Source organism: Augochlora pura, chromosome 4 (genome assembly GCF_028453695.1).
Source record: "Augochlora pura isolate Apur16 chromosome 4, APUR_v2.2.1, whole genome shotgun sequence".
Lineage (NCBI taxonomy): Eukaryota > Metazoa > Arthropoda > Insecta > Hymenoptera > Halictidae > Augochlora > Augochlora pura.
Window position 1 is genome coordinate 10,318,566 of NC_135775.1, and position 15,059 is coordinate 10,333,624.

General features: G+C 38.4%; 1 protein-coding gene across 3 annotated transcripts in view; it reads right to left on the reverse strand.

Annotated features, from left to right (window-relative positions):
* LOC144468469 (uncharacterized) overlaps window positions 1-15,059 on the reverse strand; it is a 73,513-nt gene that overhangs the window by 45,441 nt on the left and 13,013 nt on the right. The gene's annotated exons all lie outside the window — the stretch shown is intronic.

Here is a 15,059-nt window from a genome sequence, read left to right on the forward strand (position 1 = left end):
ATATATATATGTTGAATAAATATAATTGTATCTTTAAAATCTGAATAATAGTACATTAACATAACCTTAACAACCCAGTAACCCGTCATTTTGACGGATTCCATAAATCTAGTGTTAATACTGGACTAAATCACTCGAATCTTTCGGGGATGTTAAGGGGACTAGTCTACCACACAGCTATTAAAATACTTTCTTTTTTTGTAATTTTAAAATTACTTGGAACGTCAAAAATAAATTATGAACTCGCGACCTTTCTCTACCTTTTTATCTGAATTTATGATGAAAATTTTAATAATGCGTTCCGTCAGTTCCTGTAACTTATTGGTGAAACAACTATGAGAAAGACATTTTTGTTTAGGACAAGATAATAAAAAAATTAATGGACCCATTTAATTCTAGTTTGAAGAATTCGAAAGAATAGCGTCAATGAGTTTACTTGTCTTATTTTTAATTTTTTTATAAAGTGCATTTTATTTCATTCATCGATTGGTTGTATTAAATGATACAGCGTAATAAAATAACAACACTTTGGACAACGTTACGAGAAGAAGGGAAAATATTACTCTTAAGCGTACAGAAAATTGTTTATCTGCCATAAACACGTATTAACTTACAGCGGTCTCAAATTGCGTGAAATTAGATATGCATAATACAGTTACGAACAAGTATAACTGTATTACGTCCAATTCATGGCAGTACCTCCTACGCATGCTGAAAATTTCACGGAAATTGTTTGGCGTTGTTACGGGTTACAATCAACCGAAGAGGTATGAGTTACAAACGATTATTTCTTTAACTCTGGAACTACGAGTTCTAAACACGACTAATCTGTATCGTTTCGTAATAACAACAGGATTGTGCTTATTAGAACTTTGTATGATTTCTATCATAATGTGTGCTTAACCTTTAGACGAAAGCCAATATATTGGATCGATTCGTGACAGCAGGTTCCTGAAAGAAATACCTCACAAATACGTAGAATAATATTTAAAATAAAATTGCTGCTTTATATGAGGTCAACAAGTTTATCCAAAAGTTTTACGGAAATTAAAAAATTGTCTGCTTTGATAGTTCAGTGTCAAAGCAAAATGATACTTTGTCCTTTTGCTATCGATATTATATTATCGATAAGCATTACAGTGTATGTAAACATATGCATAATAAATAACAATTTTCTTTTTCTTCTGTATTATTATTAGAGACAATGAAACCTGTAATTATTGTCAAGGTAATGTATCGATTTGCAACAGATTTTAAATAATAAACTGATTCCCAGGTAAAATTAAAAAACAAAACAAAATATTTGCAATCCTAGGTCAACATGAATCACTAATTAGCATATCTTTGTGCTAATATGCTCTCATAATCTTTATTATGAAATTAACAAACTCTTTATTATGAAATTAACGTTAACGAGACATTAAAGTCTCTAGTCTCGCTGTTTCCTGTAAAACACAGTACCATTATCGCATTACTCTGGAACGTGTCATCAAGTCAGCGGCGATCTAGGTAAAGGGTGTGAGGGTTAAATTGTGAAACAACCGGTGTACATAAATCACGTGTGTCCGAGCGCTATCCTAGATAGCTCGATGATCTAAACCACCTGGACAGCAAAGGTAGCCGCGCGATATCCGTAGCACCGGTGCCGCGACGCGTCGGTGTACGCGCCGTAAAACACGCCGCGTTTCCCAACGCGGTTTATGTAAGATTAAACTTTCTACAATGTATCATTAGCGCGAAGTAGGGCAGGTGGAAACTCGTGGCCACGATTTACGTGATTCCGCAACGGTTCGGACCGTCTTTATCCGGACTCGGTTCATCACGACGCGATGAGAGCTTCGCCTACAATGTGTTCCATTTTAACCGGAATGTTTCGCGAACCGTCGAGCGTACCGACAAATTCTCAGCATAGAAATTGTGATTTCTGTAAAAATCGAGCGACGAATTCGCGAAAATTTTAGTATCGATATCGAAGATTTTTTTTCTGACGTTTAATATCGGTGTGATATTAATATTTTATTTACTCGAAACTCATTAACCTTGACATGTAAGAGGAAAGGTCGAAAAATTCTCGACAGAATTTTAAACATGAATTTTTATTCTAACGGTGTTTTAACCCTTTGCACTCGAAGCCGTTTTAACTGTAAATCTAAAATAATTTTCCAGGCTTATAGTATTCCCACTTTAGATTATAAAGCGCATTTTATGCATACGTAATTGATTCTTGTGATTCATGCTAACAATTCCACTTATAACAATTTTTTAAATCCAAACTTTATTAGTACAAGGATTATTTTAAAACGTGATAGGAAAATTTGAGCGGGGCCTCGGAGTCACCACTCGAGTGCAAAGGGTTAATAGGTACCTAAACATAACAACATATAATATTTGTAGAACTATTTCGTACATGGACACGATATTTGACTCTCTCTTCAGCTTTAATAATTTTATACCAAAATATCTTGAGCATCTTAGAGTCAACACGATTTTCATTTATTATATTATTATTATTTATTAATTATTTATATATATATATATATTTAATTTTATATAAATGATATAAAGGAATTCGGCAAAATTTATATTCACCTGTTTATCAAAAACATGCCTTTAAGTTTAAAATTTAAGGTCGTCCCTGCTCTATGAAATGTTTAAATGGCTGCAGTATTATAACTCTACTAAGGTAGCATAATCATTTGTCTTTTGATTGAAGGCTTGTATTGTACGCTAAAAGCGTCTTTTAAGCGAAGATCAACAATTAAGAATTCCTTAAAAAAAATGTTCAAGAACTATAATCAAATAGAAGGCGTTCGATAATTTCCCTCCATAAAGAGTTAAGGGCGAGTTCATGCTGTAACTTTTTCGTTTAAACTTTGTTGCGCTAGTTTGCTGGTACGCTAGCACGCGACTGAAATTATCAAGTATTTTTAAAGCGATTTCGAAGCTAATGTTCTTTACAAAAATAAATACCCTTGAAGGACTCCGCGTATCCATGCTTCTCGTTCGCCCTCGGCTCTCGTTACCTTCGCCGGCTCTCGACACAGCGGCTGGTACGAACGAAAGCTTCGACGGGATCCTACGACGTTTCGTCACGATCCCCGAAAGTACGCGGGGTGTTTATTGTAACGGGATTCCGGGCGACGAATTCCGCGGGGCGGGCTTGCCCCTTTCGATTTGTCGTCGCGGCGAAAGGTCGCCGGGCAACCTTGGCTGCTCGGTATTGTAAGAGGATTCGCTGTAATCCAATATGGGCCACGAGCTGCGAACCTAACTCCTTCGACAACATCGATGCTCCGCTGCGTGGTCAGCACGCGACAACAGTAGATCAATGTGGAAATTGCGGAACATGAGTGACGTTCGAGACGGAAAGCCCGCCGCAATTTCCACCGCGGAAAGTAAAACGGTGATTTATGAAACGGACGCCAGCGATTTTACTGTGCGTCCTCGCTGCACTCGATAACAATATACGATCAAGTGTTTTTATAAAAGGAGACTGTGCTGTGATCTCGCCGAAGTTTTACACGCTGGCCAATCTGCACGTTTTTGAAATATGTTACTAACGGCGATATACTTTTTCACTGAAACCAGTCTATTCTAGTTTCTCAGATATTAAGGAAAAATTTAAATATTAGCGTCGTGTTTAATTGTTAAACGTATTAATTGTTGTGCGAGAGGGTGACGTGCGGCGACGTGGTGAAATGTCAGGTGTGTGATATACACTTGGGGGTGTGTGGCAGAGTTGGGCATTAATCAACTGCAATTTTATTCGTATTTATTAATTTTAATCCAATTTTATTCGTATTTATTAATTTTAATCCAATTTTATTCGTGTTTATTAATTTTAATCCAATTTAATTCGTATTCATTATTTCAAATACAATTTTATATTCAATTTTAATGATATACATAGTATGTATTTGTATATAATATATACAATAATTTTTATTCGTGAGTTAATTAAGAAAACTGTGAAAAAAGAACTCCTGGCTCTTTCTCTTTACACTATTTCAGTACATATTGCAAATAAAATTTCGAATATAATTTTATTCGTAAAATTGGAATTAAATTTTATTCGAAGACTATTCGAATACTATGCAACTTTTTTTTGTGGTGGGATTTTATGCGCGCGATATGCACAGGGTGGTATTAAAATCGATCTTTCGAACAAGAAATTTCACGCGTTACTCTTGAGAGTTCACCTCGCGGATAAAGACAGTGAAAGATTTCATTTTTGAGACAAGCGAAGGAAAACAATGCGTGAGTCAGTACAACGATCTGCAACCTGCTGGCGAAGATCGTTCCAACTGTGACGTCTTCGCTGGCATAAGACAATTGCCGAGCAGTTTGCGGTCACAGTCGCGCACCTGTAAACGTAACCGATCCGCGATTGTGTCGAAGCTGTTAACATTTTTGCTGTCGATAACGCATTCCGCAATCGTGCAGATCAGGCAGCGTGCAAAACTTCGGCGAGTTGGTCGAACATAAAAATAAGCTTTTTAACACGTTGAATGCCACGGGGGTCACCGGTGACCGGCACTGAACTTGGCAGTGACGCCATGGGGGCCACCGGTGACCGGCACTGAACTTGGCAGTGGCGCCATGGGGGCCACCGGTGACCGGCGCGCTCATATTGATGAAAATAGATATAATTTAAACAAATGACAATACTTATAATTTTTTTATTATTATCATCGTTGATGTAGTTACACCACTATAAATAAAAAAATATAATATGTCTACTGCAGATAATATTTGGACGTTATATGTATCGCATAATAGAAAGTTCATCGTGGCGCCACGGACAATTCCTGTAAAATGGGCGTGGCATTCGACGTGTTAAAAGAGCAAACGAGTGACGTATAAAACGAAATGACTCTTTAAACGGAGGATGGCTCTTTAAAAGAAAAGTTACCGCGAACGAGAAATTATTTCTTAAACTGGAAATGATTCCGACGACGGGAACGATCAAACGCGTGCACATCGCGCACGCCCTCGATGGTATAAAAATAAAAGTGAATCAAGCCGTGCGCGTGACAAAAAGAAGCGGTTCGTTAGAGGTAGGAAAACAAACGATTTTCGCGACACAAGCCGCGTATTTTTCACGGCATCGGTGTCGTGCGGCGAAACGCGCAACCCATTCACCGCCCACGTCCGCGTTTTATTTCTTCGGGTCCCCCTTGTCGCAGCGCTCCTTTATGCGCCCTTCTTTTCAATTACGTTTACTGAATCGGTGATTGATTCGATACCCCGAGTGGGAAAAAAAGGTTGCACGGCTGCTGCCGGGGCAGCAGGCATCGGAGCAGAAACGAGCCACCGTGGCAGCAGCGTTTCAAACAGAAAATAGATTACTTTCCACGGTGGAAGAAAATATCAATGCCGTTGGGGGTGCGACCAGCAGTCTAACAGAGTTTTAATAGGATTTACAGCGACAGCCCGCCAAGACGAAGATGAAAGCTTTTTTGTTAGCGTTGTCGAACAAGCGAAAAATTGCTGCAAAGAGCAATTTTAATGTCAACGGAATCGAATGAATTTTCGACTTTCTCGATGATTGCTTGCGCGTGCTTCCGTTCGGGAATCATATTTGTCGGCCATCTGTGCAGAGACCGGTCTCATTAACTGCTTTTATTCCCATGGTTGTTCCGATGCAGGTTCGTGCAACATTATTTAACCCTTTACACTTAAGTGGCGACTCTCCGGCACCACTGAAAATTGTTATATCATATTATAAAATAATTTTCACGTTATTTTTATTTATATTTAAGAGACTGTTGTTGAGTAACTACTGTACGAGTTACAAAACTCTATTTTATATGCATAAACTGCTCTAGATCGTATCAAATAGAAATAGAATATATATCAGAAAAAACTATCTTGAATTTAAAGGTAAAGTGACTTCGAGTGCGAAGGGTTAATAATATTTAAACACATTTTCAAAATCCCGAACTGATAGACAAATCGTATCAGAGTCAACGGGAAATGATGTATAAGACGTGAAAGTCCAATTCTACATGGTACTGGGTAAATTACTATGTCGTTGGAGTAAATTTACCATAAATTTTACAAATTTTTACGTTCTCTCAATGTTCAGCTTTAACGTAAAAAAGATCATCGCGTTATCTAATTTCTGTCAGAAGTTCTTTGATTTCGACGCAACTTCGTCGCTTCGTCATACTGCGCAGCGTGGCCGTCAATTATATCCTTCCCGCAGTTCCATCATTCTGTGGATTCCGGTTTCCAAACACGATGGATCGAGTCTCGGTTCGTGATTCCGGCGGGTAGTATCGCGCCGGTCCTGAATCAGCCAGTCGATTGGCGGACTCGCGAGTAAATAGTGTGCCGCCGTCAGAATAATCCGATACTTTCCACCTGTATCCCCCTTAACCTCGTTAATTACGACGATCGAGTGCCGCGAGTGACTCCGGAGGGGGCACGGCGAGAGAGGGAGGGGTGGGGATGACACCAGTGCTCCAAATTTCGTGTAAACCCGTAGTCGCGGATCGTCGCGCGGAACGGATACGGGAGGCGCGTGCTCGCGAGAGGCCGGAGAAAAAGGTGGAGGCAACTTGTTACGAGCACCGATACGGCGACCTTGACGTCACCCAGAACAGCGAAAGCAGTCGTTGCTCCACCTCGCTCCGCCGCCCCCCTCGGTCGGCCCAATCCTCCCTATCCTCCCGAGTCGAAGCAACCCCACCGACACCGGCGGCATTGTGCGATTGTCTCGGGAACTAGGTCGCCACAATCAGTTTCCTGCAATCGCACAGATACTACCCACCGACTCTGGTGTACCAGTCCGAAATTCTTGTTTCGCCGATGGATCGGCCCGGTCGCCGATTCTACGACCCGTGACCGTCTCCAACCCTTGAACGTAGAATCTCCCGCAAGCGTGAGACGCAAACGCTTCGATGTATGCGTTCGCCGCTCGCGATTAGACGCAACGTCGGCACGCAGACGATACTTTCTATGGATTTGTCTTACGGTACCTTAACCCTTAATTAGGCGCATTAAGAAAATCACCCAATTAGGCGCATGGGGTCTTAAATAACCCCAAAAAAACATTGGGAAAGGAGTATCAAAAAGGAATAAAACTTAATGGATTTCTATAGTAATTAATAAAGTTCTTTAATATACTTAACTTTAAGAAACAAATACTTACTGTGACCCTGTGGCCCTGAACCCATGCGCCTAATTAAGAGTTAACCCTTTGCACTCGAGTGGCGAATCAGCGGCGCCATTCAAATTGTTGATAGCACGTTCGAAAATTATTTTTATAGTGTTGAATTTCAACAAATAAGTTGAATGCAAAAATCAATCATATGGATGGTTTATTTATTTACCACCGAATATGTTTAAGATGTGAAGGCATGCGATGGTTTATTGAATCTCTTCTGAACGTTATTGTTTTTGTTGAATTGATTCGTGTTAGTTACCTGAAATATCTCAAATAGAAAGGACATAATTTATACCTTTCTTTAAATAATAAAAGTTCTAATTAAAGTTCTAATTATAGATCTAATAGTGTTTAATAATTAATTATTCCCATAATTAATTTATAATTCTAATATATAGATATCACCGAAACTTAGATCTACAAAGTTTGTTGAAAGTGTAACTGTTTTATGAGTAACGAGACTCAATTTCATATTTCATTGAATGAATTTTGTTATATAAAATAGAAATACTAGAAGCCAAAAAAATTATTTTAGATTTCCAATTGAAATGGCTTAGGGTGCAAAGGTTTAATTTTTATCAGATACAGTAAAGTTACCTGCGCGTTACTTGGCACGAATTCTTTATTCGCTGAGACGATAATTCATTTATGGAAATTCCGTATTTTTCCTGTATAATTTTAAAGTTAAATAGAATTGAATGTCACTTGTTCGATTGACTTTAAACTTTTGAAGTACGTTAATTATATGCCGCATATCAATTCGACACAAATCCTTACTTAAACGCGATCTAATAAGCATACAAGACACAATACGTACGACCTGCATTCAAATTATTTTAGTTTTTTTAATATTTATATTGAATGTATAATTCTTTGACATATTGTAGTGAGTATCGTTAAAATAAATGAAAGCGACGTATTCTGGACGACCTCGGTAATTAAGATCGTTGTCTTAGGTCAGAGAGCGTAGAGGAGATGAAGCAACTTTCGTTGCTGTTCGAAGTGGTAGATTATGATAGTATTATATATGTTAACCCTATATGGACTGAATTTTTTCTTATATAAAAAATTTATAACTTTATAATTATGAGGTAACAACGGTTTACAAGGTTTGCATTTCTAGGTATAATTGATTCCGTTGGTATCTATTTGCAGAAAACTTGAAAGACATTTGATATTTCAGATTGGTGGTGTTGCTAATCGTTATTAATATAGTTATTTGGTTATTTTATCGATTATGTCAGAGACCTTATATAGTTAAGATAGATACATTATCTTGTGAAAAGCTAAGATTATTTGGTAAAATGTCGATACATTAGTATGTGATCTGAAAGTTACACGAGCCCATAAAGGGTTAAAGATGTAAACACAAAGAAAGATGGAGTTACTGCGGCATTGTAATGTAAAAATAACAAAACTAAATAGCAAGGAGACGTGTAGACAGTTTCTTAGCTTCAGTAAAAAGAGGATTATAGATCTTGACTCTTGCTGCCAATAATTCTTCCGACATTTTTATACGTAAATTATCTACAAATTATCTTCCAATTATCTACAATGTGTTCGTGTTCAGGCTGCTTTTGATTGCCAGACACATACGTCGGATGTAAACGCAATATTTGGAAATCGCTATAAGCAAACAAAAGCACTGTTTTCCCCCCTTCATCGGTGTAAGTATTTCAGGCGCGTATAGGACATTCCGCCTTAACACATTAACGGCGGGCGATCTCGACGAAAGTATGCTAGGTAGCGCGGCGGTCGCCCCCCCCCCCCCCCCCCCCTCGTTTTTTAGCCTAGAGCGGGCGATATTTTGTGTGATCATAAAAAAATTTTGACGAGGTACAGTCGAGCTAAATCGTATTGCTACGACTCCCGCCTTTAAGCCGCAAATCGTAGCACTACGACTCCCGCCTTTAACCCTTAATTAGGCGCATGGGGTGATCCCAAAAAAATGACCCCAAAAAAAACATTGGGAAAGGAGTATCAAAAAGGAATAAAACTTAATGGATTCCTATAGTAATTAATAAAGTTCTTTAATATACTTAACTTTAAGAAACAAATACTTACTGTGACATTAAAAATATTAAAAAAAAAAAAAAACAGGGAGTGAGGAAGCTAGAAAGAGCGTTGGTACGCTCTGAAGACTGTAAGCCATTATTTTTTGAATTTCAAGTGGCCCTGACCCCATGCGCCTAATTAAGGGTTAAGCAGCAGTCGAGATAAATCGTAGCACTACGACTCCCGCCTTTAACGTCGGCGCCGATATTCGTGATTTTCTCTGTGAGTCGGCGCTCGAAATTAAAAAAAATTAAATAATTATGTTAAGTTTATAATATTGAATTTCTATGTTTTTACTATTCAATATCTGTTTAAAACGGGTCTGATACGTATGACCCACCGGTGGGTCATGCCGTCGGCAACGTGTTAAGTCACCGAAGCAGGTAAACAACGCAGCCAATTATAATCGTTAGCTCCAGGTACGACGTTCGCGTGAAACCGCAACGACTCGCCAGCTGTTTCGTCCGCCTAACTTCATTTTCCTTGGAACACGACCGACGATTCGGCCGAAATTAGTTTAGTCCTCGAGTGGTCGTTACCTTCTGACAGGACGCTCACGGAACCGTGATCAGTCGACACCCTATTCGGTTCGTGTGACTTGCTTCTGTTTGCCAACTCGGCCCGCCGAATCGATGATTCGTTTGACGCTACTGCGACGGTCACAATAACTGTCTCATTTGTTTCCAGTTGTTGGAATTACGGAGACCTCTTTCTTCTTAATAGCATATTTACCAGAGTCATGATCATCGATGTCCGATTTTACAATTCAACGAACTTTAGAGTATCTTTTGTCGGAAATACTTGAACGAATTATATCATCGGAGTGAGTTTCAAAAATGTTATAAAATTCGTGTGACCTTGATATCCTCACGTTTATGAAAGAACGCAGATTATTCATTATTATTATTATTATTATTTTCACTGTAACGAGTCATATTTGTGATAAAGATTTCGTCTAAATCGAAACGAGATTTTATTCTTTTCTTATTAGAATTTAGGGATTTTAAAGGGGTCGAGCGGTTATTAACAGGTTGAATGCCAAGGGGGTCACCGGTGACCGGCACCTAACTTGGCTGTGACGCCATGGGGGCCACCGGTGACCGGCGTGCCCGGATTGAAAAAAAACATAAGAAAGTTAGACAAAAGACAACACTTATAATTTCTTATTATTATTATCGTCGATGTAGTGGTGTGAAGAAATGGATGCAGTATAAAACATTTGAAACATGTTTATACGTTGTAAATTATCTATTGTATATAATATTTCAACATTATATATGTATCGCTAAATGGAAATTTCATCGTGGCGCCACGGACAATCCCGGTAAAATTGGCGTGGCATACAAGCTGCTAATAATTTAAATAGTCAATGTAAAATATGATATATTTGTATAATAGATAGGAATGTTTAAAATTACCTCTTTACAATATTAGCAACGGAGATGATCTATTTTGAAAATTGTAAGTTCCTCGTTTCCTTCCTTCGTAATCTGTTTTCATTTAACGTCGCAATTTTTTTCCCTTTGGCTTAATGACTTGATCCAGTTACCGTGGAGAAATAGAAAAATGGGAGGAAAAGGCGCAAGGAAAAATGATTGTTTTGCGAGGCCGTGGAGCACAGGGTTGATAGCGGGAGGCTCGTGTTGGAAGGATTGGGCCAAGGTATGGGGTAGTTCCACGAGCTAATATTTGCTCCATCAATCAACCGTCGCGTCCTTGGTGCACGGGAAGCCGAGCTACCTGGGCCGCACCTGCTGGTTTATATTGTACTACTGTTTCAAAGACATCTCTCTCTCTCTCTCTCTCTCTCTCGCTCCTCCATTGTCAGACCCTCTGGAGGCAACTTTTCCTCCTGCAATTAGCACGTCTGCTACCATTCTGTGCCACGGTATCTGTCTTCGTAATTACAGTACATTATTAACCCTTACCAGAAACCTATTAATAGCTTCTTCACTGACTGGATTGTACCTGGGAGAAGCATAATTATTTTTCGTTGACCTGTTACACTACATTGTACGTTTTAGAAGACGTGGCAGAGAAAAGTACTAATTTTAAATTAATTTTAAAAGACAATTTTAATTACATTTTTAATAGACTAAATTGATTCAAAAGTCCCTAGATATTAATCTTCGATCTTCGTCTTTCAATTATACAAGACTTGAAAAATTCTTTTTTTGAAATTACTCTACTTGCCACAATTTAAAAAGGAACGCAATATGGGCATATAAAAGTATTATTCGTTAATTTTCGTCTTACCCGGTGATACAATTACCTTGCCGTCAACTAACTCTGATCGTATTTAACCCTTTGCCGTATTTTAACGAGCCAGACTCGTGACGAAGATTCGTATTAATATCCTGTTAAGTATGGCTGTTATTTCTTTCTTTCAAATCGGTATTAAAATTATGTTCTCTTTTAATCAATATTTAATCACTCTAGTACGTGTAGACACGCGGTAAATATCAATTTTTTCTTTCTCCCAAGAAATTATTAGAATCGAAAAGGTGCTTACCATTGTAACTATGAAGAAAATTGTGCAGCAAGGAGTTAACGTAATTGACCACGATGCTCCTGAACATCGAATAATTCGCCAGCCGAGGTCGAAAACAATTCAAGTTCACGTTTGACCCAAGATCGAAGTAAACGTGGCTCTCACTTGGCGAGCAACACTATAACCGGATTTTAAAAAATTCACACGAATACGCGACCTTTTCGATTGATTTCCCAAAGCAAACAATGTAGGTACTCTTTACAGGTGACTTTACTAAAGATCGAAGTATGTAAATGTTACGTCCTAAGTTTCGTTAAAGTCAACGTTCGTACTCGCTATGAAGCTCGTATCTCTCTCTCTTTCTCTCTCTTCTATCGTGTAATATTCATAATCGAAGTAGTTTCACACGAGGGAGTCATTTTCTCGAGCTTGTTGTCGACGCGACGTCGACGGCTTAATTATTTATGGTAACCAAGTGTTGGACGCCCGCTGTTAATAGCCGACGGTGGCTCAGGGTACGCTAAGAAGTGCTCGATGGGGTTCGCAGAGGCAGCGGCGAGTTTGAAGTTCAGAGCAGCTTGTCAGCGATCGATAAAAATTGTTTTCACGTGTGCTCCCGGATTCCCGCGATGCCGCGGACGCGTTTCTTGCGACTCGCGTCGCGGAATGCAAACCGCCGATACGCGACACTATAATTCCCCAGATAACCTCGTCGTGATGTATCGACCTCGTTAATGCAACTATGAATCGCGGAGCGCGGCGCGAGGAACGTCGTCGTGGCCGTTCGAATCTCTTGCATACCGCGACAGAGTTGTTAACATTGGTCGCCTCGGCAGGGTCGTTTTGTCCAATAAACATCTTACGGGGGGTAATCCTACCGGAAATTGCGTTTCTAAGGATGCTTAAGAATGACGTCTTTAAAAATGTCCGCAGTATTTTGAACATGCGCGCTTGTTACAATTTTCTGTTCTTATACCTTATCTTTGCATTAACCTTTTAGGTACGGCAGGATTTTGCGCAAATAAAGTTTTTCGTAACTAAATTACGATTTTCTCTTAATATATATTTTTTCCGGATATCTATACATAGTACTAATAACATATATTCTTTTCTTAATATATTGTATATACACACTTTCACTTTAATTGTTTGCTTTAATAAACAATAAAACAATTGAGTAAAGCACGGGCCATTCGTGAAAGCCACTATAGTGGCGCGTAGTATCTAAAAGGTTAATAGGTGTCTGATAGTATTAGGTAACGTATTGTTATTTTCATGGTATTTTGATATAAATCAAAATACTTGAGATAGAAGAAAAGTATTTACAGCGCTATAAGGATTAACTTTCGTCGGGATTTTTTGGGAAGTAAACTGTGGCACCTTGTGTAGTCGTATTTCTAAAGATTTAAAAAAATTTGTTGAACCCGTAAAAGGCTTAATTACTACGGGCTTGGTTACAGCGGGAGACAAAACAAAAGAAAAGTCGGTGACTAAAAAGCTGGGGGCCTTTTTAAACTATATTATCGAGTTCTCCTATTGACTTTTTAATATTGATGTCTAGAAAAATGTAAAAATAAAAATTGTGGCTTTGTTCTAACACTGGATTTAGGCACAAGTATACTGAATGTGCACCTAAATTTTGGTAGCAATTAGTTAAGCAGATTTTGGAAAAGATACGCTCGAGAGAAACGCTACTACTGCAAAATATCCATAAAATAGTGTGCCTAAGATATCGTATTCCAGTGAGCTTGTAAAGTCTCTCATCGACACGTTAACTACACGAAAAAAATCAGGCTGACAATGCATTGATCACGCCGAGAAGATGATCACTGATAGCAACAAATTAATCGCTGTTAGAAATTTTGATATCACTGGTTAGCCATTCAGAATGAATCATCCGATGAATGTAGTTCCAGTCAGATTCGCTTATTTACGATTACTGTTGCTGTTAAGTGATTCATGGACTAGGTTGAACATCTTTTTAAATAGTCGGCGGTAAATTAAGAATTTTTTTTTAAACGACCTGTAGATACATTTGTCATGCAGTGACACTGTAAAACGAAGGTATAATGTTTGTCGCTTCGATTCTTTAGCGAAAACACGTAAGTTGCATTTCTAAAGGCTTGGTTAAATTAAACATGAATTACGAATCCTGACGATCTTGTTCACGGGGATGTTTTTAATTGTTGGAAAAACAGTGCAGCTCATTCGTTACTTTTTTCGTTCGAATGTTTTCTAATAGAGCAGCGTTGACAACGTCCACTTGGCAAAAAAGAGTTCCGTTACGCGAAACCTTTGTTTATTATTACATCATCCATGATAAGTTATTGATTGATTCGAAGGCTGCTTTTTCCTCGATCGCGATTAACCGATAATCAACTTCCGCGGCGACTGCGTCGATTTCCATTAACGACTCAATAAGGGAATGGACGTTGTCAACTTCCGGGATCCGATACAGTTAACGTAGTTAACATTTATAAACGTTCGGGTATCCGCCGACTACGATAATTGGAAGATTGTCTACGTAAACGGTGGAATTATAGATCCAGTTCTATATAATTCAGCCGGTACAAGAGACGGTAACAATTATCACGTTCCCTCGTTACGTATTACGTAAGCGCGTCTCTCGAGGAGCTTATAACGAGACCGGGCCAAATAAACCACGCGTATCGTGCACGATTTTAATAGCACTTTTGGCCTTTCTCACTTTCCCTATGTAACTTCGGTTCAACGTATACAAAGAATTATTTACAGCTGGCTTTGTGAAAAGTGTTTCACAGTCGAATAAATGATACATATCATACTTCAAGTATAGTTAATCCCTTGCTCGATATTTTGCAATAGTAGCGTTTCTCTCGAGCGTATCTTTTCCAAAATCTGCTGAACTAATTGCTCCCAAAATTTAGGTGCACATTCAGTATACTTGTGCCTAAATCCAGTGTTAGAACAAAGCCACAATTTTTATTTTTACATTTTTCTAGATATCAATATTAAAAAGTCAATAGGAGAACTCGATAATAAAGTTTAAAAAGGCCCCCAGCTTTTTAGTCACCGACTTTTCTTTTGTTTTGTCTCCCGCTGTAGCCAAGCCCGTAGTAATTAAGCCTTTTACACGTTCAACAAATTTTTTTAAATCTTTAGAAATACGACTACACAAGGTGCCACAGTTTACTTCCCAAAAAATCCCGACGAAAGTTAATCCTTATAATGCTGTAAATACTTGTTTTCTATCTCAAGTATTTTGATTTATATCAAAATACCATAAAAATAACAATACGTTAACTAATATCATCTTCTAATATCATCTTCTTCTTCACGGTCACAGCGATTAGAAATCAATTG